At 45.5% G+C, this 7,918-nt stretch overlaps 1 protein-coding gene across 2 annotated transcripts in view; it reads left to right on the top strand.

Annotated features, from left to right (window-relative positions):
* The first annotated feature begins 1,583 nt into the window (after positions 1–1,583).
* Stat3 (signal transducer and activator of transcription 3) overlaps positions 1,584–7,918 on the top strand; it is a 57,347-nt gene continuing 51,012 nt past the window's right edge. For both annotated transcript variants that reach the window (XM_057774241.1, XM_057774240.1), the window contains exon 1: positions 1,584–1,805. The gene's annotated coding sequence lies outside the window, so the exon portion shown is untranslated. The remainder of the gene's footprint in view (positions 1,806–7,918) is intronic.

Here is a 7,918-nt window from a genome sequence, read left to right as displayed (position 1 = left end):
TGCACCGCGAACCGCCAGTTTCAACTCAGTAAAATTTGCACACCAACAGACACAACGGGAAAGCTGTCGGCTATTTTCAAGAACTCAGAAAAGAGCCGGGCGATGGTGGTGCACGCCTTTAATCCCAGCACTCGGGAGGCAGAGGCAGGCGGATCTCTGTGAGTTCGAGACCAGCCTGGTCTACAGAGCTAGTTCCAGGACAGGCTCCAAAGCCACAGAGAAACCCTGTCTCGAAAAACCAAAAAAAAAAAAAAAAAAAAAAAAAGAACTCAGAAAAGGCTAGATGACCTAAGACCTACCACCTCAGTCTTAAGCAGTGATGGAAAAATGTCTCAGAACTATTTCTCCCAATTGGACTTTTACGCTTAATGGCAAGAGACTAGTTAATGATAACAGTGAATCCTAAAGCCATCAGAAGGGAAGGAGAATATTTTATGGGCCTTCTGTGTGTGTGTGTGTGTGTTAGTTTTAAAATCAGTACCTAACTTAAAAATTATTTAACGTGTGTTGATTTGTCTGCAGGCATGCTTGTGCACCACGCATGTCCTTGGTACCAGCAGAGGTCTGAGCCTCACATTCCCTGGATTTGGAGTTACAGATGGTTAAGAGCCACCATGTGGGTGCTGGGACTTGAATCTGAATTCTCTTAAGACCAGCCAGTGCTGAGGAATCCCTCCAGTCCCTAAAATCAGTATCTCTTAAAGGAAACAAATTGATCAAAACTCTGTTGAACTATTTTAAGAGCCAGTATAACAAAGTAATGTGAAAAACAAAAACAGAAGCAAAAAGTCACAAAACTCAGACACGTAGGAATGGGAAATGGCAAATACTGTTTTCATGTCAGCTGTCATGAGTATGCTTTCTGCATTTCTGTGAACTGACCAAGAAGCCTTCCTTTTGAGTTTCATGCTCGAAGCGATGGAACACAGCGCTGGGTTATATCCACGATTCTCCCCCACGCAATCTAGTAATTACTCTATTTCCACGTCAGATTTCCGGGTATATGTCCAGACTCACGCAGACATTGAAGTTCAGAGCAGTCAAGAGTCGCTCATGTACTTTTTTGATGTCCCCAGAAACCCAAACGCTTATGTGTGGTGATACCCGGAGATAGTCTAACTGGCTGATTCCCACGTGGTAAGAACCTCACAATCTCGCCCCCACGTGGTGCCAAGGGCCGGGAAAAGGGAGAGCGGGCAGAGGCGAGCCGTATCAGGGCATTTAAAGTGTCTTGACGTCACGCACTGCCAGGAACTCAGCTGAGTTTTCAGCAGGACATTCCACTAATGTCTCCTCCCTCCCCCCGGGCTTTTGTGAGCTAGGCCTTCGCTCTTCCCTTGACCGCGGCGGGAGGAACACCAAGCTCTCGGAACAGCCCGCCCGGGGAGGCGTGTCCAGACGCCTCTAGACCCCACCTTCTCTTCTAGGGGCGCTTCTCATTGGTCAATGGGCGGGGCTTCGGTAGTACTGCCCTCGCCCCGAGGCCTCGGGGTGGCCTAGCGAGCGGGTCGTTCTTTAATTATGCACGGAGGCGTGTCTTGGCCAGCTGGGAGCTGGGTGGGGATTGGCTGGAGGGGCTGTAATTCAGCGGTTTCCGGAGCTGCAGTGTAGACAGGGAGGGGGAGCCTGGGGTTCCGACGTCGCGGCGGAGGGAACGAGCCCTAACCGGATCGCTGAGGCACAACCCGGCTCGGTGTGTCGCCTGATCGCGTCGGCTAGGAGAGGCCAGGCGGCCCTCGGGAGCCCAGCTGCTCGCACCGGGAGTCAGCGCAGCCCGGCCAGTCGGGCCTCAGCCCGGGAGACAGGTGAAGGGGGTGCAGGGTGGGGCCACCTCCCCGACGGCATGCCAGCTGGGGGACACCGCGGGGCGTCGCGCGGTTGCGGCTTTAGGGGTGCTTAGATCTGTGAATGGGACACTTTAGAGAGGCGAGAGGATAGGTGGAGACACAGAGGGTCACCCCGGAGGGACCGCTCCACTGATGACAGGAGCCGGCCTGGGTAGGGAAGCGGCGCTGGAAGTTTCGAGGGGGAGATGCGGAGGGAGATTCCGGGGGTAGAACCGTGGAGTGAGGGCATTCTAGGCTGAGGGTGACAGAAGTCAACTACGGCCCTCCAATGCCCGCTCCCGGAGGCTAGGGACTTTCGGGCCACCAGAGCCACTGTCACGCCGGCGGAGATCATTGTGGTGGGGGAGTTGGAAAGAGCCTCCTTCCCGCCCCCGTGCTGGGCCTGGCGGCCCGGTGCTGAGCCACTTGTCTTTGCCTTGCCCTGCTTCTGCTCCTTCAGTAGCCAGCTGTACCCCTTAGGAGGTGGGGACTGGTGTTCCCCCACAGCCTCTTGGGCTGGCTAGTTGTGGCTACGATTTTTTCATAAGAATCATATTTCCTATAGGAAATTGACAAACGTGTTCTTTCTAAATTTTCACCCACCACTATGTTAAACTATGCTTCCCCTCATCTTGTTAAAAAAAAAACATTTTTTTTTAATTAAAAATAAATCCCTGGTCAAACCAGCTCTAAAGGGCAACAAACCTCTTTCCTCTTTGACATTGTTCTCTCATAAACACCTGGTAAACTCGACTAGACAATAAATAATTGAGCCATTGCGTTTACTGGATTGTGGTGTTGCTTAATTGCACAGGACAGAATGAGCCAATCAAGAGTGGGAGTTTTCTGTCTCAGAGCCAAGCTCTTGGGTAAATGCAGAAGATAGGGAAACAAAGACTGGTTGGCCTTGACTGAGTTCCGTGTGTAAACTTTACCTGTTGGGATGTGTGTGTGGCTCTAAGTAAGCAAGTTAGCAAGTTTAGACAGTCACTCAAGTCCCTTTTTTCATACCTAGTCCACATCACTCTGTTATATCAATTAATATGTGTGTTGCTACAGTCAGTGGTTAGTCATTTTTTTTTATTCAAAATGTATGTAGTCTACACCTGCTGTTTTCTGTATTAAAGGGCTTATTTAGTCTGTATATTCATTGTAAATGTTGAATTGTCAGGTAAAGCATTGATTTGAATTTATCAAAACATTAAATCATCTCCACCTATGTGGGATCAGACTGTATGTCTTGAGCCAGCCATTTTTTTGATTTTGTATTAAATAATGTCCATGTTCCTTGAGGCAGCATTTCTGTTTCATTATTGTATGTGCCAGACCAGAACACTAGTAGAATTTTTTTTTTCAGATTTCATTTATCTTTGTTTTATGTGCATGTGTATTTTGCCTGTATGTGTGTCAGTGCACCATGTGTGTCCAATGTCCAAGGAGGCCAGAAGAAGACATCAGATCCTCTTAGAACTAGAATTACAGATAGATGACAACATGTCGGTTCTGAGAATCGAACCCAGGGCTTTGGGAAGAAAACCTGGACTAATAAGAATGAAAAAGTTGGAGCGGTTTGTTTGTAGTCTGTTAGCACACTCGCCACAAAGAACCATTAGCAACAGATTCATGAATCTTTTATTTTCATATGTAGTTCATTGGGGATGAATAACTATTTAGAAATAATCCGCAGCGTGAGGACCTTCAAAGGGCCTGGGAGGTAGGTTAGTCACAGAAGTTAGCCTCATTTTGTAGATAAGGAAATTGAGGCCAAAAGGAAAGACACTGGCCCAAGGCATAGTGTGTCATCATAACAGTGGAAGTACTAGTGACTGCCAGCTAAGTTACTGTTCTGTGTCTTTTTGTTGTTGTTGTTTGTTTGTTTTTGAGACAGGGTTTCTCTGTGTTGATCTGGCTATCCTGGAACTTGTTTTGTAGATCAGGCTGGCCTGGAACTCACAGAGATCCACCTGCCTCTGCCTCCTGAGTGCTGGTATTAAAAGCGTGCACCACCACTACCCAGCCCTGTTCTGTGTCTTACTTGAAAAGTAATTTTTTTCTTGTTATCATAATTTACTATCAAACTTAAGCTATTTATTAATGGAGATGTTTAGGCAAATTTTAGGTAAAGGGTAGCTGTGACCTCAGTGACATTTAAGACAGAGTCTTGTGGTCAGTGGTCATTTCTGTCTGCAGAAAGTTCCTTTTCTTTTGGCTTTTGTTTGTCTTGACATTCAAATGTGAGAAGGGCAGAAGTGGGGAACACCATTCGAGATGCTCAAGCCAGCAGCTTCTTCCTAATGCTTTCTGAGAGAGATGGCATACAGCTCAGTGGATATGTACTCTCTTTGTGGAAGCTGCCAAGGAACATAGGGTATGTCTTGTTTGTAGAATGTACAGTCTGTTGGGGCAACTTGATAAATGCTTTATCAAGTAATACTGCAAGTTAATGTCATCAAAGAGAGTAAGGCATCACATTTGTGTCTCCCTTCCTCCCTACTTTCTTTCCCTCCCCCTCCCTTCCCTTCTCTCTCATACTGTTGGGATGGAACCCATCTTGCTAAGCAAGTGTTCTACCATGGAACACATTTTTGCATCATTTGTATTTTAAAGTTCTAGTGAAACTTTCGGGTCTTTTTAAAAGTACTCATCTAAAGAGTACTTGCAGGACAACCCCAAATCTTGAAGGACTCCCAGTGTCGTGGATCAGCCTCAAGGAGACACAGTAGGATGATGTTGCTGCCTTGCTGTCTTTGGTGGTGAAAAGAATGTCCTGCTTGAAAGCCTTGGCTTACTGTGGTATAAATAGTTGGAATGACCAGATTATATTTAGTGGTAAATTCATAGAAATAATTTGTTTAAAGGAGTAACATTTGGAAGAATGAATTTCTAGTATGGTTTTCATTTTTCATGTTAGGTTTGGTATAACTTTATTCAGGTTAACACACACAGAGACAGGCACATATGCACATGCGTGTGCTCAAAGCAGTGAGCCGTACTGGTTGCACATGTCTTTAATCCCAGCACTTGGGAGGCAGAGGCAGTTGGAGCTCTAAGAATTCAAGGCCAGCCTGGTCTATAAACTATGTTCCAGGCCAGTGAAGGCTACATAGTGAGACCCTGACTCAAACAAACAAAAACAAAAATATTAAGCAGAGGCTGGCCCTGCTGGCTCATGTCTGTCATTTTAGTATGTGGGTAAGTTCTGAAGCAAGAAAATTGCTGAGCTTGAAGTTCATTTAGGCTTCAGTAGTGAATTCCAGGCCTGTGTGGGGTAAAGAATAAGACCCTGTCTCAAAAACAAAAATAAAAAACAAAAAAAACTGGGCAGATTCAGGTATGATGGTACATGCTTGTAATGTAAGTATTTGGGAGGCTGAGGCAGGAGGACCATTACTAACTTAAGGCCAGTTTGTTCTGCATAGCTAGTTGGAGGCTACATACGTAGCAAAACCCTGTTTCAAGAAAAAACACTCCCACAGAGGCAGAAGGATTGCTGCAAGTTCGAGGCTAGCCAAGGCTACAAATTGAGTACCAGGCCAGCCAGGGCTAAGTAGAGAACAGTATGTTAATGAACCAAACAAGATCAAAGCACCACCAACAAAAAAATCAAAGTTAAGCAGGGTCCGAGGATAATGAATATTCAAAATCTCACCCCAGTTATTATGCAACTTAAGAAGCAGTGGGTAATAGTTTTTTGTGCCCCCCTCTTCCATGGGGACCAGGGCGTGTGCTACTGTAGTGTAGACTCAGGACTGAACAGGGGCTTAAGACTAAGCTGCAGAGGCAAAGAAATCTGGGTTTGGATCCTGGGTTGGCTGCTTCCCAGTCAGAATCTGAGCCTCAGTTTTCTTATCTGTTTAAAAAAAGAAAGAAAAGAGACAGGCCCAGTGGCACATGCCTATAATCCCAGCAGTTAGGAGGCTGAGGCAGGGGCATTGCGAGTTCTGGATTGGTTTGAACTATACAGGGAGACCCTGTTTCAAAACGAAGCAAATTCATTAAGATTTTTTTTTTTTTTTTGGTTTTTTTTGAGACAGGGTTTCTCTGTGGTTTTGGAGCCTGTCCTGGAACTAGCTCTTGTAGACCAGGCTGGTCTCGAACTCACAGAGATCCGCCTGCCTCTGCTTCCCAAGTGCTGGGATTAAAGGCGTGCGCCACCACCGCCCGGCTCATTAAGATGTTTACATCGTGTTGGTCCATAGCAAGTGTCCTGAGTATCTAAGGTCTTAGTAAGGTCCAAGAAAAGAGAGGTTCGTTCTCTTCAGGGGTGAGAGTACAGGAGACCGCCTGAACACCCGGAGGATGAATAGGAGCTCCCGCAGAGCAGGGAACAGGTGCATACAAGGTGGAAGAAGCATGGTTGTGCAGAGCTTAAAACAGCACCGTGTGTTCAGGGGCTATAAGTAGAAGCTCTTAATCTAGAAGGAAGCAGAGGGAGGGGCCGCAGAGCCACACCTCTTGCTCCTTTGCCTTGAAATGTCCTTCCAGTAAGTTGTGTTCTTTTCATAAAGTAATTCACACTGTTGTAAAAAGCTAAGCTTGTCTTCCTGCTAATAATTCAATGTGTGTTTCTCTAGACACTTTTTAAAGCTTACCCGTTTATCTTGGATCTATTTATTGAAAATCATTTCAACAGCTCAACAAAATAATATGGAAAGCAAATCTATCCTCAGAAGAAAATGATGTTTAGACCCTGGCTTTTCTTCCTGCTAGCTCTATCTGTGGTAAATGAATGACTTTACTAACCACTGAGCAATTTATCTGACCTTTGACCTTTTAATTGCATCAGTCAAGAGGCTCACATTTTGAGCTCTCCAAACTGCCAGCACTTGGGTAATGTGCTGGAGGGTTTTGACGCATATGGTTGTGGGGGCTTTTTAAAGATTGCTGTGAGGCCAGGCTCCCTCTTTGTCCTTAGGCTGGGTGCTTTAACTTGTCTAGTTTCAGTTTCTTTGTTCACAAACTGCCCACTAGGCCCACTCACAGAGTAGATGTGAAGATTAAGAAGATAATTTGTTATAAGGTGTTTTGTATAGTCCCTAGGATATAGCTAATATTCAAATACTATTAATTATTATTGTTAAAATCTGCAGTCTCTCTCTTAGCTACAAAGTCGGGCAAGTTATGATTCATGGTACCATTAGTGACCCGGAGGAAAGAAAGAGTAATTGGGAGATTTTGATCTACTGGGAAATAAACTAAATGAATAGGGACGGGGATTTACACTGTGGGAGAGGAGACGGAGCCTTTCACATAAAGATATAGACATGGCAGACTGTCAATTCCTGTTACACAGAGGCCCTTATGGTAAACCTCTTTCCACCTTCAAAGATCTATGCTTTCACTCCATTTATTTTAAGTAATAGTCAACACATAAAAAGATGATCACTACTCAGTAATAGTCCCTTGGAGTTTTTCATCCTATAAGAAGTACAGCTACAGGCCGGAAACATGGCTGAGTTGTTAGAATGCGTCTCTCATGCATGTAACTCTGATTTCCATCCCTAAGACTGAGTAAGCCCGACATAGTGGCACACTCCTGTAAATCCTAACACTTGGGAGGTGGAGACAGAAGCTCAGAGTTTAAGGTCATCTCAGACTACAGTAGGAGTATGAGGCCAACCAGGGCTGTGTGAGACACTGTCTTGAGAAATGGGCGGTGGCCGGTGAGTGTTGCCGGTGGCCTGGCTCTGTGGGTAAAGGCACTTGCCACCAAGCCTGACCACCTGAGTAGTCATTGATTCCTGGAACCTAGTGTGGTAGAAAGTGAGAACCGATTTCCACAAGTAGTCCACTGAAGTTCTTATCTGTCACATGGTGTGTGCGTGCACACAGGTAGACACACCTGTAACCCCAGCAATGCTGAAGGCCTGGAACTTGCTGGCATTCTGTCTCAGATGTTTGAAAAAAGGGCCAGAGATATAGCTCAGTGGTAGAGCACATACCTGCCGTGCGCGAGCTCTGGGTTCAGTCTCCTGTACCATAAAAATTTGAAATTTTTAATTTGTTTTTTCCTTTTATATATTTATTTGTTTATATGGAGACAGGGTCTCAGTATGTAGCTTTGATGGTGGCAACCCTGAAACTCACTGTGT

This window comes from Chionomys nivalis, chromosome 7, assembly GCF_950005125.1.
Source record: "Chionomys nivalis chromosome 7, mChiNiv1.1, whole genome shotgun sequence".
NCBI lineage: Eukaryota > Metazoa > Chordata > Mammalia > Rodentia > Cricetidae > Chionomys > Chionomys nivalis.
This window is presented reverse-complemented; position numbering and strand designations above follow the sequence as displayed.